The sequence below is a fragment of the Lasioglossum baleicum genome, chromosome 8 (genome assembly GCF_051020765.1).
Source record: "Lasioglossum baleicum chromosome 8, iyLasBale1, whole genome shotgun sequence".
NCBI classification, from domain to species: domain Eukaryota; kingdom Metazoa; phylum Arthropoda; class Insecta; order Hymenoptera; family Halictidae; genus Lasioglossum; species Lasioglossum baleicum.
The window spans coordinates 7198969-7220048 of record NC_134936.1 but is presented as its reverse complement, the minus strand read 5'-3'; the positions used below and the strand labels follow the sequence as shown (position 1 = coordinate 7220048).

Below are 21080 nucleotides of genomic sequence, written 5' to 3'. Positions count from 1 at the left end.
ATTGCCGCTAACTGTACGTTAAATTTCATTCAAATCAGTGAGTATCAGTTGGGTAGTGTTACTTGTGAGTCACTCAACTTTCACTGAAGATGCAATGATCCTTCAATTGTGATCAGTAGATATCAAGGATCATCGCGTTGGTGGATCGCGGTCATTTTGAATAATCATGTAATTTCAGGATCGTTTGCCTCTCGTCTCGGCGGAATTGTCTGCTTTTTGCGATCCGATCCTCTCGAATCGCAGACAAACGACTTCGTTACAGAATTCTTAGAACGATTGGCGAGATTCATTGAATCCAGATGAACACTTGCAGCCAATTATATCGCGTGGGATTGCACCCCACAGTGGCGAATAATTAATATTAATCACAGGAACTTAATGATCATTAAAACGGAATCTGGAGGTCGCACTAGAGATCATTAGAAAAGTTAGATCATAAAAGGATTCATCAATGTCATAGTTTATAATACAATACGATAATACGATTTTAACGAGTGTAGAAAGCATAGAAACGTACATTGAATTTTCGATTTGACATAAGAAATTCTATTTTGTATAGTACATTTTTTTCGTACATTTTTATTTTGTACATTTATTTCGTACATTTTTATTTTGTACATTTATTTCGTACATTTTTATTTTGTACATTTCATTCGTACATTTTTATTTTGCACATTTTTATTTCGTACATTTCTATTTTGTACATTTTTATTTTGTACATTTCTTTCGTACATTTTTGTTTTGTACATTTCTTTCGTACATTTCTATTTTGTATATTTTTATTTTGTACATTTTTATTTTGTACATTTCTTTCGTACATTTCTATTTTGTACATTTTTATTTTGTACATTTCTTCCGTACATTTTTATTTTGTACATTTCTTTCGTACATTTTTATTTTGTATATTTCTTTCGTACATTTTTATTTTGTACATTTCTTTCGTACATTTTTATTTTGTACATTTCTTTCGTACATTTTTATTTTGTACATTTATTTCGTACATTTTTATTTTGTACATTTATTTCGTACATTTTTATTTTGTACATTTATTTCGTACATTTTTATTTTGTACATTTTTTTCGTACATTTCTATTTTTTACATTTCTTTCGTACATTTTTATTTTGTACATCTCTATGTTGACATTTCTTTTGTGCACTTTTATTTTGAAATGGCCGCAGTTGTACTGATTAGGTTGCAGTTTCTTTTCTTCTTTCTTTTTTCGAAGGTATATCAAGCATTTTCTGGTTGCACGATATTGAAATAAATGGAAATGAATGACGAGTTCTCTGCGACCCCCTGTCGATTTACTTTCGTTTTACTTCTGCCTCATAAACTCGTTGTTGTCAGGTAAAGCCACATCTGCTGCCGATTTTTCGCATTTCTTATTCGAACCGTTACAGAAATTACGACCTATCCTGGCAAGTACATACACTGGAATTCATTTTTACATGACAGACCCAATAGTCGAGGATCTTAATGCGAATCGCATAATTTACAAAAATATTTCGACGTTCGTGTACACTATTTTCTATATTCTTTGGAAAATATTTTTATTTGATAGTTGGCGACTCTGAGGCACCACTAAAAATTGCTGTACCATTATTTAAAATATTGTTTACATTCTTAGATATGTTGGTGTCTAATCAATTATTTAACATTTAAGTATTGTATGAGGTATTACAGTCAATTTCATATGAATAAAATTTTTAAATATCACAGAGAATTGAATTATTCTAGGTAGGAAGTCTTAGAAGTGCTATTCTAGGAAGCAGTCATAATAACTGATTAGAATTTTAACCACACAAACTTGTATTATTTTCACTACATTACTCTTCCAAGAAATTGAGAACGTATTAAAATTGCATATGCTAATATTAGTGCAGGCAGCATGTGCAAATGTGCGTTAATCATTTAGAAAAATGTATTGAAGTTGCTGCGCACCATTTTGGATACATGTCAAAATTAAATTTCATTCGCTACTCCTTCCATCACAGTTCTTTCACATAGGTGGTTGCGTAGTTCCATTTTAAAAAAACTCTTAATTTGTTAATCCCTTAAAAGCGAATACAGAATCCAAACGAATTTATGGCAAAATATCGATTTTCCACTATTAACAACCAGATATGTTTCCAAAAAATAAAGATGTTATGATCAAACAGTTAAGTGAATATTAATTTATTTATTAGCAAAATTTTAAATTTTTATTATTCATCGAGTTGCGATAACATTATCATCGTTGGAAGTAAATACGATATAATTGTAATCATGAATTAAGATTAGGTATTAATGTAAATACATATATGCAGAGTTCATATATGTTATACACGAAGAATGTTTATAATAACCAGACTGCGGATTTGAAAGAAATTTGATAATAGATAAAAAACTTCTTATCGTTTAGCGGTAATGAAGATTATAATTTATTTAATCAAGTATATTATTCAAGTAACACTAACATCATAAGCTGTTTATCACTAAGAAACACAAAAACCAACATTATATTCCAAAACATCTATTTATTACAATATATTTAGCATAAAAAATAAATGAAAAGATAATACAATAAGAGAAAGCGCCGATTAATACGCGCATAGCACGTACTTTATAATTAAATTCTGATAAGAACAAATACGCATCGAGCGTTCGTACCTACTTAATTAAATTTATTAAACATCAAAGCGAATATAAACGACGTGGCAAGTGTATATGATTTGACGTTTAATTATTCTCCAGGGGTGGGGATGGATGAAGAGGAGGAGAAGGAAAAAAGAAATATACATATACTCGAGAACAAAGTGACAGATCTCCGCGTCAGTTATAATTTTCCATCGGTGCCGTTAATTTATTTCGACTATTACACACCTGTCCTTTCGTAGCGCTGCTTGTCTCAATTTTCTTCGATAATTGTCCGTCCCCTTACGGTCTGTCCGTCCGTCGCATTTAATCCAAGATCACCCTTGTTTACGTAGTTCTAGGTTACAAGGCATCTAATGGACTAGCCGTACATTCAGCCGGGGCACTTCCATCCCGTGTCATCGATTCAATGAACGGTTCGCATAAAAATAACAATGATTCGATGTTTGCTCAACTTATTAGAAGATTTTACCGCGTCGAGATCAGAGCAGAACTTATCGGCTTATGTTTCGGTCCCTGCGTAAAAGCACAATCCCCTTTTACCCGGATCGGTCAAACTTGGACCCGTCACCGACCCTTTTCACCCAAGTTAGGCGAAAATCGGCGCTTTCGCGCGTGGTATTCGGTGTCAGTGGGAAATATTCTATTAGGACATTCCATTATCTTCTTCAATATCATTCTTTTATTTATTAAGTATGGGCTACTTAGACTTTCGAAACTTTCTATCTGTGTAAACGTTTAGCAACATGTTCGTAACATTTTTCTGATTCAAACGAGTCCAAACACGATACAGTTTCGATCAAATTTACTCGTTCAATCCACGACACAGTTGAACCTCCATTATTCATACTGAACAGAGGAACGTTTAGCAACATGCTCGTAACATTTTTCTGATTCAAACGAGTCCAAACACGATACAGTTTCGATCAAATTGACCTGTTTAATTCACGATACGGTTGAACCTCCATTATCCGTACTGGTCAGAGGAACGTTTAGCAACATGTTCGTTACATTTTTCTGATTCATTCGAGTCCAAACACGACGCAGAAACAAGAAGCAGAAGCCACTTATAATTTAATTTCTTGATTTAATCATTTTAGTAGAGATCAAGATATATCGATACTCTTCAATTTTTTTTTTAATCTTACTACCGCGTGAAATTGCAACTACTCATATTTGTTATAAATGCATAAAATCCGCAGTCTATTGATTAAATACTAACATATTTAATAATCTAAACAATATTTTGAATAATGCTATAGCAATTTCTAGTGGTGACTCTGAGTCGCCGCTCGATGGCTAAGGGTTAAACGCGAGAAATTCTTAATGGGGTACTTTGGAGTTGAAAAAAATCGAAGATCAGGCAGGATCGATTTTACGCGATGACAGCCACTTCCGCGGCTGATGAAAGCCAGAATCAACAGCGGGGCGACGATGTTTAGTCGAAATCGTCTATTGATCCGTCGAAGCCGACCATTAATCGCAAAATTTCGCGGAAACGCGCAAGACATTCGGCGGTAACGGCGGGCGAAAGGGGGTGACACAGGCTTGATGGAATGGGGCGTGTTGATTGATCGGATTTACTGCCGTTATGATTCTTCCATAACGTCGCTACGTGTGCAACAAGCCCATTACGAGATTACGCGTTATAAGCACGACGATCTAGGCTCCGTTTTATTGTACAATTGTCTCTTGCGTTCTACCTTACGACCCAAGGGGCTGTTTTATTACGTGCGGTTCTCGTGGCGCTTTTGGAAGTTAAACGTACACACAGATAAGCAGCCTTTTAGTCTTATATTTTAGCTATTTTAGATTTTATTTTGTTTAAAGAAAATAGTATTCTAAAATTTTAAAAATCATTAAAAAATAGTTGATTATTATTGAAATTTAAGATAGTGTACATAAAATATAAAGAAAAAAAATTCGAAGATCAAAATGATTAAAAAATATCGATTTTTATACTTTTTGGTTACAAATAACAGTTATCAGTGTTCAAAAAGTTGGATCGTCCTTGATAACTGTTATCGATGAAGAAAAACTGTTTCGATTGCTGAAAGAAATTATCGATGAAAGAAATTTATTTTGATCGCTCATAACAATTATCGATGATCAAATTTCTTTTCACTTGTTTATAATAATTATTGACGAGAAAATTCATTTCGGTTGCTTATTTAATTATTGAGTTGTCTACTCTTTTTCGGATGGAGCAGCCTGTGAAATTCATTGAGGTTTCGTACAACAGGACGAATCAACAGACCATAAGAACAACACAAAATCTGTTTGTTTGTCACATTAAATCGTGATTATAGCAATTAATTTTACGAATAAACAATTTATGAAATAATTGATTGTCTACCATTTGAAAATTGTACTATTTAATAATAACTGTTACAAATTTCCTTGATCAATAACTGTTATTAGCGATCGAAATGAATTTCTCTTATTAATAACTGTTATGAGCGAACAAATTAATTTATTTCATCGAATAACTGTTATGAGCGATTGAAATAAATTTCTCTCATCGACAACTGTTATGAGTAGAATAAGGATTTTATGCATTTATGATAAAAATGGTTACGTACAATTTAAAATAGAGAAATATTAAAAAGATTTAAGGCCACCAGTGTATGAGTTTCACCTTGATAAGATAATTAAAAGAAGAATAAAATTTTTGGTTGGCTCCTGTCTCTTGCAATCGATGCAAACATTTTTTATTTTGCATAAAGATCCACAGTCTAGTTAGGAGTGATCGAAATAAACTTCTCCCATTGATAACTGCAGAGTTGGGCAGTATTTAAATACTTCTCGCCTCGGCTCGACAACGCCATCTCTGTACTACGTTATGGAGTAACGAATAAACCATTAATCAACCATTAAAATTATTTAAACACCGATTGGAATAAAAGATACATAACTTTTATTTTCGTTATTCGACTTTTATTTAAATAATTTTGTATTCGCCGAGAATGTATTCGATGAATACAAGATTATTTAAATAAAAGATACTTTTGTATTCGAACCTTCGAATAACGAATACAAATTTTGTATTTTTTATTCGTTATTCGAAATTTGTATTTACATACAATTTAAGGACCATGTATTTAAATACAATTTTTTTCCAACACTGGATAACTGGTATGAGCGATTAAATTAATTTATTACATCGAATAATTGTTATGAGCGAACGAAATAAATTTCTCTTATCGACAACTGTTAGGAACGATTGCAATAAATTTCTCTCATGCATAACTGTTATAAGTGATCCAAATGAATTTCTCTCAACGATAACATTCACCAACAGCGCAAAAATTTTCAGTTACTTGTAATCCTTATTTGTAAACAATATGGTTTTAGTCGATGAAATACTTGTTATTCTATGACTTTTTTCTTTTTGGTTATAACAGTTATGGTCCCTGCTTACAGTAGCGGACAAAAGTTTAAGACTGCTCTAAAGAAGACGATAACTTTTTTAATATTGTACTATACGATTTGAACTTTTTTGGGAATCTAGAGCAATTAGTTTACTAAAGGATGCGAAAAGAAATTTTTTCAAAAATTGCAATTCATCGGAATTGATGAAAAAATACTAAAAGTTGAATTTTTAACTTTTTTATGTGAGCCTATATGTATTGAAAATTTTAAAAATACGTTTTGTAGATCTGTGTCAATTAAACATATTCTGAAAATTTCGTCAAAATTGGTCGACGTTGCAATGAGCTACAAACGTGGACCAATTTCGATGAAACTTTCACAGTTCATCTAATTGACAAAGATTCACAAAAAGTATTTTTTAAATTTTCAATATAGGCCCACATAAAAAAGTTAAAAATTCAACTTTTAGTATTTTTTCAATAATTCCGATCAGTTGCAATTTTTGAAATAATTTCTTTTCGCATCCTTTAGTAAGCTAATTGCTCTAGCTTCCCAAAAAAGTTCAAATCGTATAGCACAATATTAAAAAAGTTATCGTCTTCTTTAGAGCGGTCTTAAACTTTTGTCCGCTACTGTATGAGCGGTAGTGTAGGTCAGGCCCGGGAAACTTCTTCCTCGCTACACGTATACACAGGGTACACATAGTCTTTTTTAAATAATTTTTGAGTCGCATTATGCGGGAGCGTACTGCACTTGTTTTAAAATAAAGTTAAACTTTAAAGCTGCAAAATATTCTCTCAGAATCATCATAAGGTTTGATCAAAGCGACATAGACACACTAAACTGTTATTTGGCAGGTGCATACACGTAGTTCTATCCTCGCAATCATTAATGCTAATTCCAGCTTGACTATTGGAGCATCACTTCACCTTAAAACCTTATCGATTAAACGCTCAATCTGCAGGATGCATCAATATTAAGTACTCCCATCCATCCTAGAGGCTCGCAGAAAATACGACGCCCGTAGCCTGTGATAACCAAATACAGTTCGTCATTTATCTTCTGGATGACGAACAGCGTTCATTGAATTACTATATTAGAAAGAATTTCAGTTCAACGAATTTTCGTTCTTACTTTTACGAAATTGTTTCACTGCGAATAGCTCCAGACTGGTTTAACACATTACCTAACGATCTCACAATTTTTGAATGTCTGTAGTCCACGGCTAAGGAATTTTTAACGGATCTTCAGCAGCAATAGCTATCTCAATCGTGTATAATATATATATATAATTACATTAATTACTATATCTACTTTATACATACAGGGCGAGTCTCGTAACGTGACGATCTCAAATATCTTTGTTGTTTTTAAAGATACGTCAAATGTCTGAAGGACAAAGTTGAATGGTAAAATGGGGCTCATACGATATCCAAAAAATTTTTGTTTTTATGTAATTTTTTAGAGATATGAAGGTCACCTTCATTTTTTTAAATGGAATGAGATATTTTTTAATACATCAATCGATACAGTTGGGCATTCGTTATAAAAAAAGTACTAACCTATGTATATCGAAAAGTTAGTAGTGCAGGAGATATTTCAATTTAAACGCTATTGTCTTAGTATAACAGTAATGGTGTTTCAGAATTATTTAAATTGAAATATCTCCTGAACTACTAACTTTTAGACATACATAGGTTAGTACTTTTTTTATAACGAATCGATTGATGTATTAAAAAATACCACATTCAATTTAAAAAAATGAAGGTGACCTTCATATCTCTAAAAGAAATTACATAAAAACAAAAATTTTTTGCTATCGTATATGAGCCCCATTTCACTATTCAACTATGGCCTTCAGATATTTGACGTACCTTTAAAAACAACAAAGATATTTGAGATCGTCACGTTACGAGACTCACCCTGTATACATATGTATACAGGGTGAACATTATAATTCGTTATAGACGAATATCTCCAAAAATATTGATTATACGCAAAAATGTTTCAGATGAAAGTTGTTCAGTACCGAGGGGGATATCATGTGGTGGGATTTTTATTTTTCCCGGTGGACACTCCAAGGTGAGGAGAAGGTCACCTTGATTCTTTAAAATGGAAAGACCTACTTTCTGTATCGTGAATCGATCGACTATCGAATCCTGAGTAAAAATGTATTGACCTCCATATGTCCTAAATCTAATAGTTTAGGAGATATTATCGAAACAATTTTCTTTGTTCTTTCGATAATATCTCGTTAACTATTAGGTTTAGGACATATGAAGGTCAACACTTCTATACTCAGAATTTGATACTCTATCTATCTATGGTAAGAAAAATAGGACATTCCATCTAAAAAAAGAAAGTTGACCTTGAAATCTCCACTATGCCTCCACCCACGCAGAGAATGTTTGTGTCACAACATGTCCCCCTGTGTACCGTGCAAATTTTGTTCATAACATTTTTCCATATTATTACAAATAACGGAGATATTCAAGGTGGACATAGTTATTGCACCACCCTGTATACAAAACTTACACGGTATAGAGGGGAGCATATTGTGACATAAACATTTTCTGCGTGGCTGGAGGCATAGAGGAGATTTCAAGGTCACCTTGATTTTTTTTAATTTAAAGACCCACTTTCTGTATCTTGAATCGATAGACTATCGAATTCTGAGTACAAATTTACGAGATATTATCGAAACAAATTTCTTTCTTCTTTGGATAATATCTCGTTAACTATTAGATTTAGGACATATGAAGGTCAACACTTTTATACTCGGAATTTGATACTCTATCGATCTATGGTAAGAAAAATAGGACATTCCATTTAAAAAAAGAAAGTTGACCTTCACCTCACCTTGGAGTGTCCACCGATAAAAATAAAAGCACCACCGCATGATGCTCCCCTCGGTACTGAACAACTTCCATCTGAAACATTTTTGCGTATAATCAATATTTTTGGAGATATTCGTCTGTATAACGCTTTATAATGTTCACCCTGTATAGTATATTAGTGTTCGTTCAAAAAATCTACTGATAGGGGTCAAAATGGGGAAAAGAAGAGGTCAACAATGGACTCGAATCTTCAAGTAGTTCCTTGAACCCTTATAAATTCTTTAGTTTCGTAACATTGATTGTACCTTGACATTCAGCTTTACCGCAATCGTACTCGACAACTAATCAACTTAATTAAAGATAGATTACGGTAGCGGCATTCTTTCACATAATTGTTCCGAACGATCGGATTAATTGCTTTCTACATCAAACAACCCCCACGTGTTGTAGAAGTACCTCTGAAATTCGTGACGTGCTGTACAGAATATTCAGCCAATTCACTACATATATCGAATCGAGTATTAGTATGTCTGTAACGCATTCAAACAGATCACTTCGTGGATAAAATTTGCTTCAAAGTGCACGGAAAGGGAAGAACGAACGGAAACACACTTGTAAAATTGTTAAAACAATACCACATATAATATTGAATAAAATGTTTCGAACTAATACGAATAGCTAACAATAAGTATTGGTACCAAAAAATTAGACTTTGGATTGTTTCGATGGAACTTTTCTAAGTGGATCAAAATGGAACCTTGTGCTGACATTCGGGGGTAAATATTTATATATTTCATTATTTATTCGAATTTACGGCAGATACATTCTCGAAAAAAATGTTTCAGTGCTTTTAGAGACGCTACATTTGGTAGCGAGAAGCTTTAACTTTCGAGAGAAAACGTATCTTCAGTTTTCGACTTGTCACGTCCTTAAAAAATTGTCTGGGGCAAAACTGAATGGTGGTCAGTAAAAGTAGAATTCTGGAGCTTTAAAATGAGACAGGGATGATTATTATACTGCTTGTTTCAACGGAATTGTCACTGTTTAAACATCGACAATTTCAGAGACTTGGACATTCAGTGTTCAAACACTTTTTGAATCCAACGCATATACATACGTATATCTTCTTTTTTGAACTGTATTATTTCAAAATCATGTAGAAGACTAAATGATATTCGTTGCGAGTCCGACTCGACATTACAAGGGTGTCTCAAAAATGTTATTCTTGAGAGGAGTGATTATTTAAACAAACTTTCTTCGTTGCGAAAACGTTCTCCGCCGCTTCGTTACGGTGTTATCAACTAAAAACCCGACCAATCAGAGCGCGGCTACTGCAAAAGCGTTGGCATTGGTCGAGCTGGAATTCGTCTGCTGCATCCGCGCTCTGATTGGTCCGTGATTTCCGTTAGTAACTCCTTAACAAAATCACGGAGAACATTTCCGCAAAGGAAAAAGTTGTTTCAAATACTTCAGGAATCGCGCTTTTCAAGGAAATACATTTTCGGGACTCCCTGTATAATGCAAGGGGTTAATCCGCCCTCGTTGCTACTTCCAACATGAGAATCAATTAAACACTTTCGATCCCGTTCTGAACAATCATTCCGAGAACCGTATCAATCCCTTGTCGGAACTAGTGATGGGCATACAGTACTCTGTCTTGCAAGTTTCCGAACAAATCAATCGCCACAGAGTTTCGAATCAATCCGATATTTATTCGAAATCAGAAATTCTTGAAACTCTTGAAAGTGTTAACAATCTTAATAAATGCTATACTTTTTATAATATTGGTATGTTCATACTGTAATTCATCCCAATGGTGACACGACGTAATCATTGTTTTGTGATACATGTTTCAAGAGTTTGAATTCTCACAAACCGACCAAAGTATTAAGACCCTCAAAATTTTCAAGACAACGAAACGAGGACTTTCAAGACGTCCAACAGTTTCAAGAGGTCCAAGCTTCGAATTACGTTGCGAGTGATTCGAATATTTTGTCGTAAATATCGAATCGAAGCGATTCGAAGTGATTCAGATCCCATCACTGGTCACAACCAACACTATCGCCCAAGAATGTGAGTATAGACATCAAAAGCCTGTTGTTGGAACACACTTTTGTTGTTCCGCGAATGTCGGCGACGGTCCGACCTTTCCGGTGTAAAATCGAGAATGGATTTCGGTTCTGTCCCGATGTTCTTTTAATCCCACAACCAGCCCCCGTGCGTGAATGCTGGAACCTGGAGCCCAGAGAGAGTGAGAGAGAGAGAGAGAGAGTGTTGGTGGGTGGTGGTTAGAGGGCGCAGAGGCAGAATGCACGTGTACATGTGGGAACTAGAATCTCAAACTCTCATTGCGACCACGTAGTTAAGTGTACGTGAATATCGTGGTAGAGGGGAGGCGACCGACAGGTGGAGATGTGTAGGTGCATGGAGCCAGCATCACTGGAGCGTCTCGGCGTTGGAGGCGCCAGAGCGTCGCGGCGCCACCCCCGGCGCCCGTCATAACGCCGCCAGCGCCCACCTCCTCTGGCTCTCTTGAACCCCTCACTCTCGTTCTCTTCCCTCTCTCTCTCTCTCTCTATCCCTCTCATCCCTCCTCTTCGTTCTCGTCGCCTCGTGTGTCCTCTCTTTCAACGTTTGGTACCGTTGCTTTATCTCTCTCTCTCTCTAGCCTCTCTTTTCTTAAACTTCTTCTCCGTGTTTTCCTCTCCCTCTCTGTTTCGTCCCTCAAGTTTTTATTTATTCTTCTCTCCTCTCCGTCGACCTTTTATCCCGCTTCTTTATTCTTTAATTCACTCGCACTCGCGCGACCTGTGCCCTCTATCTTCCGTCTCGGTTATGGATTTTACGCCCAGCTATCTGCCCACCGCTTCGATAGCGTTATCTTCGTTTGTTGCATTTACAACGCGCCTAATCATTTTCGCTTGTTCTGCACATACTTTGTTTCACTTATCCGTTCTCAGCTGTAGCTGTAGGGGGAGATCGGAGCTGGTTGACTAACTTTTAACGTATCTAATTTTGGCAATGAACCGTTAGTATTTTGCTAACTTGTCGTACAACAAAAGTTTGCACATTGACTCCGTGAAAATGCGAGGTAATGGCGCGATTGAATTTCCGCTATTTCGACTGTCATCCTTTTCAATGCTTCGGCTTGATTTGTATGAGATATCATGCATTGTATCGAGCTACCTTCTTGCGTCGTGCTGGGTCAGAAGTCCGAGGATCAGTGCTGTAATGGCTGCGGCTAGGGATGTGATCAAGTAGGAGAGACCGGGGCTAGTTGATTAAATTTTAACATATTTAATTTTTACCAATGGACCATTAGTATTTTGCTGACTTGTTGTAAACCAAAAGTATGCACATTGACTTGGGTATACAGATTTAATTTTGAAAATTGCTTTGATTGAAGCTAGTTGTAGTTTTAATCAAATTTAGATTAGTGAGAGCAATAAGTCGACAAACCCCGGTTGTGGGGTTAGTTGACATATCTGGGGTGGGGTTAGTTGACTTGACAGTTACTTTTAAGTGTTTAAGAATAAATAATAGTATTAACAATACTTAGATTTTTATTTGTTCATACATATCTACTGCAATGAATCAGATGACGATTTGTAGAGAAAATTAAGCCAAATTAGGCTTACAAATCATCATCCGAGTTAATACACACATCTGATGCATTTTTCGTGAGCCCATTTGTTGCAACGTGTGCACTGTACTCAGTTTTCACCACAAACGCTATCAGTGCAAGATTCATCGCAGATCAAGCATTCTGAATCATCTTCTGATTCCGAGAACAAGGAATCTTTCTTGAATGACGTAAATCCTATGCTTACTTAGTCAAGGAGCTCCGTCTGACATTTTGATCATTGTAACGGCCACACGTGCATAACCTCGATGCGCCGGATAAAATAAAATACCTCCAATTATAGTCAATGTATCATATTTCCATAAACTAATTATGAGAAAATATCAAGCAGCACTTAATGGACAAAAATTGATAAATAGTCGAAACAAAAATATTTACTTACCGCCGATGTTTTTAGATTTTTTATTCTTATTGGTATAACACGCAAGTTTCGGTCGCGATAACACATTATGTACATGATGAGCTAGTCATTCTTATGTTTCAATGTCGCGGAAAGCAGCATCGTCTACTTTGTAGTATTACGATTAGAATGGATTAGTCGACTAACCTCATTAGTGGACTGCGGATTTTATGCATTTCTGACAAACATGGACACGTACAATTTAAAGCAGTGGACGAATTAAGAAGATTTAAGGGCATCGGTGTATTAATTTCAGCGTAATAAGACTATTAAAAGAAGAAAGAAATTTCTATGTGGCTCCTGTGGCTTGCAGTCGGTGCAAACATTTTTTTATTCTGCATAAAGATCCGCAGTCTACTCATTAGTCAACTAGCCCTGGTCTCTTCTACGAATTAACATTGTCATTCGAGGATTGCCCGTTTGATGCATCTTCTTTATCTTAGAAAATGTGGCTATCATTGGAACTGTACCCTCCCGTGTGACAAAAAGGCGTCGTGCGTTTTTTTAAAAGTTTTTCGGAAAAACTGGTGAAAATTGTCCATGTATTTCTTTATAGTGTGCTCGATGTTGCCCAGAATATTCAGTACAAATCTATCAACCAAATTTTAAACGTAGTTAATAAAATGTGTAACAATATTTTGTGATTTATATTTCTACAAGCGACAATAAATCGATCAAAATGTGCAATCAAATTGTACATATACCATATCAAACAGAAAGTTATAATGGATTTATTGAAAGATCCAGAGAAAATTATATAGAAAAAAGAGTTCTGACAAATTCATCCTTTTATAGATCATATTCACCTTTCTGCACTCCAAATTCACTCATTTGCAGGTTTCATTCATTTTTTTTTAAAGTCACGTTCCCCTAATCACTCATTATGTGAGTGACTGATCATTAGACAGCGGACTTCATACAAAATAATGATTTTCTAGAAAGATTTTCTAGAAAGAAGAATGATTTTTCTATCTGAACTGCAACAAACTGGAGTGAAATAGAAATTGTTGCACTATAAAAGTAGTAGAGGGCTAAGTATCGTAAATACTCAGCCATCATCGAAATTGTTTGGAGATATAATGAAAAATTGTAATTAAAGTACAAAAGTTCAATTAAATTTAATTGAAAATGAATTTTCTAAAATTGAATAAAACTCTTCTTTAAAATTCAATTCAATACAAATTTTCTCTACGTACATTTATCCAAAATACATCATTTCATCTAAAAAAAACGAAATTGAGCTCACTCACGAGAAAAGTAATAACTAAATTGCGGATCTATGCAAAAAAAAAATTGTCTCCATCGATTGCAACAAAAGTAGAAACTAAATTGAATGTTATTTCTACCCTTAATGATTTGAATGGAGGAGGAATCATATATTCACATATTCAATTTTTAAAATTTTCCAACAATTTTGAATTTCATCTACTCAATTTTCTTTTCATTCTACTCGATTTTCTTTTCATTCTACTCATTTTTCTTTTCATTCTCCTCAATTTTCTTTTCATTCTACTCAATTTTTCGATCCGCAGTCTACTAATAAACATTCAAATATCCTATGAAACAAATCAACATGTCAAAATCGGGTGAGACCCTGTATAAAAAGAATGGATGAATTTCTCTTATTTCTCAACCGTTCAAGGATATATCCCTTAAAGAAGTCAAGCTTGACCATTGTTTTACACAAATATCGTTCACTTTACTTTGACTGAGAGCGCGTCGTTAGAGATCGATGCATTTAGTTTTTGTGTTTTAATTGTTCCCCGGTTGTTTTTGGTAGCTATTTGCTCGGACCTTGAGATAGTCGCGAAAATCTCGGTGGCGCCGTCTCGCCTGTTGTCCACCCCCACCGGCGAAGATGGAGTTTTCTGGCCCCCTGACGTTTCAGCCGATCCGCAAACTCTTGTGTTCGATATTTCTTTGCTACTTTCATTCTTCTCCCTGTCACGTTTCAGGATGTCGTGATGCACAACCTCTGAAAATTTCGTCCACATCAACGCATGTTCCAAATTCCTATTTTTCAATGCGTGACTTTTCGTTGCCAGTATTCTGGCTTGGGAATAATTTACTGGTCCATGTTACCCAACAACATCGTATCTGGAACGTTAGGGACCTTGCAATAAATCCATTACATGTGAGATCACTGGATTCTGAATCTTTGTGCAAACTTCAACTTTCCTAAGTTACACGAGGAAACATAGAATAGGGAAATCTTTCTGTTATTAACCCTTTGCACTCGGAGCTATTTTACCTGGAAAATTAAACATTCCGACCTAGAAATCGATATAATACCTCATACAATACTTGAATGTTTAATACATATAATTAATTAGATACATTGCCTGAAATTGCCATAAAGCCACCTGATTTTTGGTGAAATCTTATAATTATGTCATAGGAATAAGAAGCTGATGCACGATAGCATTTTAGGATTAATAAAAGAAACCATTTACATGATTACATTCATAGGTATATTATTTTTTTTATAGAAAAACGTAGTTATATAGTTTAACAAAAAACGAACTGCGAAATTTCCATAAAGCCACACGTTTTTTTAAGTAGATAGCATCAAGATTATCGAAAATTTCTTCCATATTTAGAAATTAATACTTAATATAATTGCCATTTCTTCGAATAACGTCGAAAATTCGATTAGGCATTGTCGAAATCAAAGTACGAAGAGTTTCTGCTTCGATGGATGTCCACGTTTCGTTCACCGCAATCCATAACTCAGAAACAGAGTCGTACTGTTTACAGTTGCCATATACTTTCCTTGCAAGTATTTCCCAAAGATTCTCAATTGGGTTTAAATCTGGCGGACAAGCTGGCCATGTCAAAATCCTCATATTTTTGTTGTCTAACCACCCAGTTGTTTGTCTTGATGCATGAATTGAGGCGTTATCATGCTCAAAAATTAAATTGTCAGTCTCAAATTGTTTTAAACATAAAAAGACTATCAAGGGATGAAATGAATTTTTATTCAACTACTGTTCCCTACAATTGATGCAGAATATTTTTATGTTGAAAAAGGTAGAAAAATGTATTTATAAAGAATATGAATTTAGGAATTGGACATTATACATATAACTGAGAAGAACAATTCAAACAATTGCAGTCTGAAATTATTGATGGACTCTTGAGATTTTCTTTTATTTTTATTGTAAAGCTAGTTACATTTTTTTAAATTCCGAAGAACTAATTACTAATAACTCTACAATGCACATATTATACATTACAGACTTTATACACATACACACTTTATAACTCCCTATTCTTTGGGAGTTCCACTTAAGCTTTCACAAAATAATAAAAGAACAAAATAGGTCAGAAAATGCTTCGTTGCAAGATAGAGTCCGTTTTAACAGTCGCGACAGTTCTTGCACAGTTTCAATTAAATTGATTAAACAATGCCCGGGTGTTCGAGGCCACCGTGTTTGGAACGTAGGCAAACAAAACCCTATCTAAGAGAATGTCGCATTTAACAAATTAAACAAACGAACACAGTCAAAGTAATTTCATTAATAGAACAAAAAGTTATAGAACCAACAAAATCAAAGTAATTTGAAACAAGTTGGAATTTAGGACAGAAAGTTAGAATTTACCCTAATCAAGTTCAGCATGTCCCAATACATCCAATACATACGCAAGAGAAAGACGCATTTAACAAATTAAACAAACGAACAAAGTCAAAGTAATTTCATTAATACAACAAAAAGTTATAGAACCAACAAAATCAAAGTAATTTGAAACAAGTTGGAATTTAGGACAGAAAGTTAGAATTTACCCTAATCAAGATCAGCATGTCCCAATACATCCAATACATACGCAAGTGAAAGACGCATTTAGCAAATGAAACAAATCAACAAGGTCAAAGTAATTTCTTTAATACAACAAAAAGTTATAGAACCAATAAAATCAAAGTAATTTGAAACAAGTTGGAATTTAGGACAGAAAGTTAGAATTTACCCTAATCAAGTGCAGCCTGTCCCAATACATCCAATACATACGGAAGAGAAAGACGCATTTAACAAATTAAACAAACGAACAAAGTCAAAGTAATTTCATTAATACAACAAAAAGTTATAGAACCAATAAAATCAAAGTAATTTGAAACAAGTTGGAATTTAGGACAGAAAGTTAGAATTTACCCTAATCAAGTTCAACATGTCCCAATACATCCAATACATACGCAAGTGAGAGACGCATTTAGCAAATGAAACAAATCAACAAGGTCAAAGTAATTTCTTTAATACAACAAAAAGTTATAGAACCAACAAAATCAAAGTAATTTGAAACAAGTTGGAATTTAGGACAGAAAGTTAGAATTTACCCTAATCAAGTTCAGTATGTCCCAATGCATTAGAAGAAAAATGAATTTCTGAATAAAAGTTAACTTTCGGCTAGATAGTTCTCAATGTTCTAACTCACACTTAATCCGAAATTCTGGCGATGCAAAGTACATCTTGTTCGGAAGAAGTAGCTCCATTTTGAGCCAATCTACGTAGACAATCGGCTACCACAATTCTGGTCTCTATGGTCGGCCGCCTTGCTCGAACGTTAGCTGTCTGAATGCAGTGCGAATTCTCTTACGAGCACGTTTCATGGGCTCTGATGTCTCATACTACAAGCACTGCTGTTCCATGGAACTCATGAGTCGGGCATATTTGCATTGGTGTGCAAGGAATCCCATTGAATGTCGCGTGGATATTGTCAAAATTACACGAACGACAACTGTGCGTATGCAGTAGTTTAACTAAAATGTTCAACATCCAACGCCATTGTACACTCAGTTTTAACACTAGGTTTACAAACTCATTTCCTTCGGTATATATTGTAAAAGAAAATATAGTTATAGTCCAGTCAATGAATGCTCATAAGGGGGGCGTAGAGGGAAATGGAAGGAACACAATTTTTAACTTTGGGACTTTGTTTGGACTTGTTAGGAGGTAAACATACTAAAAGTCCTACTCCTAGGTGGTGAGCTGGCTACAGGGGGGCATGTAGAAGTTACCTCTTTCGGTTTTCCGCTTATATCTCGGAAACTATGTGTCCTAGCGATAATACCATTCCATACAAAATTAAAGCTGACAAAATGTGCTATAAGATTGATTCCATTCAGTTTTTCGCTATCTCGCATAGTTTCCGAGATATCCGAGCTCAAAGTTCACTAATTGTGAAAAAAGAAATTTTTGCCTCACGTTTTTTCCTTTACTTGACTAGCTAACTTTGAGCGCGGATATCTCGGTAACTATGCGAGATAGCGAAAAACTGAATCGAATCAATCTTGTGGCACATTTTGTCAGCTTTAATATTGTATGGAATGGTTTTATCACTAGGACACATAGTTTCCGAGATATCCGCGCTCAAAGTTGACTAATTGTGAAAAAGAAATTTTTGCCTCACGTTTTTTGCCTTACTGGACTAGCTTCAGCACAATTGGTGAACTTTGAGCGCGGATATCGCGGAAACTATGAGAGATAGCGAAAAACTGAATTCAATCAATCTTGTGGCACATTTTGTCAGCTTTAATTTTGCATTGAATGGTCTTATCGCTAGGACGCATAGTTCCCGAGATATACGCGGAAAACCGAAAAAGGGGACCTTCTAGTCCAAACAAAGACCCAAAGTTAAAAATTGTCCCCCTTTCATTTCCCTCTACAACTTTTCGTTAACTGGACTATTAATCTCGCATCGTGAGTTGCATTTTTCAAACGCTTATAACTGGACAGCGGGTTTTATTTATTCATGATAAAAATGATAAGGTGCAATGTAAAAAGGTAAAAACATTCAAACTATTTAAAAATACTGTGCCATTATTTTCAGCCTATTAAGCATGTCAAGGAAGAAAGTATATAATCAAACTTATCAAACAAACAATGTACTACATCCTGACTTATTTTATGACGTCGCTAATTGCTAGACTGCGGATCTTTATGCAAAATAAAAATGTTCTGCATTGATTGTGGGAAGCAGGAATAAGATAAAAATTGATTTCATCCCTTAATGACTTTGTTACATTATGAACAACATTACGATGTTCTTAAATTTTTCCAGTCCTTTACTGTTTCATATTTCACTCAACCAATCTCTTAATAAATGCATAAAGATCCGCAGACTACTAATAACTTAGCAGTTGAGATACGACGTAACACTATAATTAAGAAAAGAATTTCTATTTCTCTCTCCAGTGTGTTGCAATTCAGACAGAGCATTTTTATTTTGAATAAAAAGCTATCGTACACTTGTAACTGTGTTAATTTGACGAATTCAAACAAATCACTTGTACTTAATGCGGTAGACTCGTTTCCAGGATTGCAAGGGATTCGCGTTCTCATTTCTTGATAATACAAAAATGGGGGTTTTCAGTAATCAAAAACGCGAGATACATAGAAGATCAATCTAGAGCGTTAACGCCCTCAAAAGTCCTATTTTTACCACGCTTATACATATTAGCTTGCCGAGTTGTCGTTGTTGTTGTATGCGTCAAATCTTAAAGATGAATAGGGTGCCCCACGTTTCTGTCCTCGAGTAAATGTTCTACCTCAATTGCGGCAACCAGGGGTTGACTGAAACTGTATCTTGCATCTTAAGCATTTTAATAGGTTGGAAATGACACAACAGGCAACTTGGAAATAATATTCACCTGCTCGTTCTTGCGATAAATGCTTCAAATCCGCAGTCTAGTGATTACCTTTCGTCGCAAGAAGCACCGCGGAAGGCGACTAATTCGTTTACGTTGGTTAGTTTTCAGAAGGACCTGAGGAACAAGCTGAGAAAGAACGAGCCGCCATAACCGGGACACGCGCGCGCACACGACCACGAACAGACAGAAACGAAGAAGAGCCGGGCGGACATAAGAAAGAGATACGACGATACTGTAAGTACGAGTCATTCGAGTAGCCGCTTCCGATTTGCAAATCGCATTCAGTGCCTCGGTCTCTTTCGTCGGGGACCTCGTAAAACTGCAGCTCGTCTGCCGCTCGTTTCACCCGGTTGTCGTCCCACCTTCTCGCCTATGAGTCAGACGAGTGTCTGCTACCCCCGTCCGTGTCATAAACTTACCCCTCCGGATCCGAGGATCCAGGGGTTCCGCGACCAAGAGAGAGAGAGAGTGTCCACGAATTTATCTTTATTCCGCGAGAGTCACCCGGCCGAACGTGTCCCTCACTCAATATGGAATACTTCTGGCCCATAAGCCCGAAAACGCGATACTTAATTGCGACAAATATGGCCCGTAAAATTTGAATAGGCATCTCGTGATGAGATAGGGTGGGTCCCGATGCACCTTCGCGCATCCCCCTGCCTTTATAGTCTGCGGCGACCGTCGTCAATTTTCTGCTAGAGTCATTTTCGAACTGTGAGTAGTGATGGGCATTCGATAATCTGTCTTGCGAAGTTTTCGAACAAATCAATCACCGCAGAGTTTCGGATCAATTCGATATTTATTATTGGAAATCTGAAATTCTTCGAACTCTTGAAGAAGGCTTTCAAGACGCCAAGAGTTTCAAGAATTCCGTGCTTCGAATTATCTTGCAAGTGATTCGAATTCTTTGTCGTAAACATTGTATCGAAGCGGTTCGAAGTGATTCAGATCCCGTCACTAACTGTGTGTCGCCTGATCGCGTGGAACTGCGGATTGCTTAGATGCTTTTCGGGCTCCATGGTCTCTCACATGTCCAGGGCTAGAAAAAGGGATAGAAAAAAATTCTAGAAACAAGTTTGTTCGTGAAAAACTTCGCTCGACAACGTCTTTAATCGACAACGACTTTGACCGTCGACGAATTTAACCGATAGCATCTGCACTGACACTTTTACCTTTGTATAAAGATATAATTATTACACTATAAGAAGAAGTAGACGTAATCGGCTAATGTCGTTAACCGATGTTAACCCTTTGCACTCGGACCTATTTTAACTGGAAAATTAAACATTTCTTTCGACCTAGACTAATTCCATTCTGTATTAATTCTTTTCTTTGTATGAACATGCAATTGATATAATACCTCACATAGTACTTGAGTGTTTAGTAATTGATCAGATACTAACATATTTAGTAATGTAAGCAATATTTTGAATAATGGTGCAGCAATTTTTAATAGCGCCTCAGAGTCGTCGCTCGAGTGCTAAGGGTTAAGGGAGTAGACTCGCGTTTCCAGGATTGTAAGGGTGCGGGATACGCTTTCTCATTTCTCG

The 21080-nt window shown here is 35.6% G+C and overlaps 1 protein-coding gene across 6 annotated transcripts in view; it reads left to right on the top strand.

The window, feature by feature from the left end:
- Positions 1-21080, top strand: part of Rhea (Talin_middle and talin-RS domain-containing protein rhea) — a 139932-nt gene that overhangs the window by 26095 nt on the left and 92757 nt on the right. For all 6 annotated transcript variants that reach the window (XM_076429428.1, XM_076429433.1, XM_076429432.1 and 3 more), the window contains one exon: positions 19632-19764. The gene's annotated coding sequence lies outside the window, so the exon portion shown is untranslated. The remainder of the gene's footprint in view (positions 1-19631; positions 19765-21080) is intronic.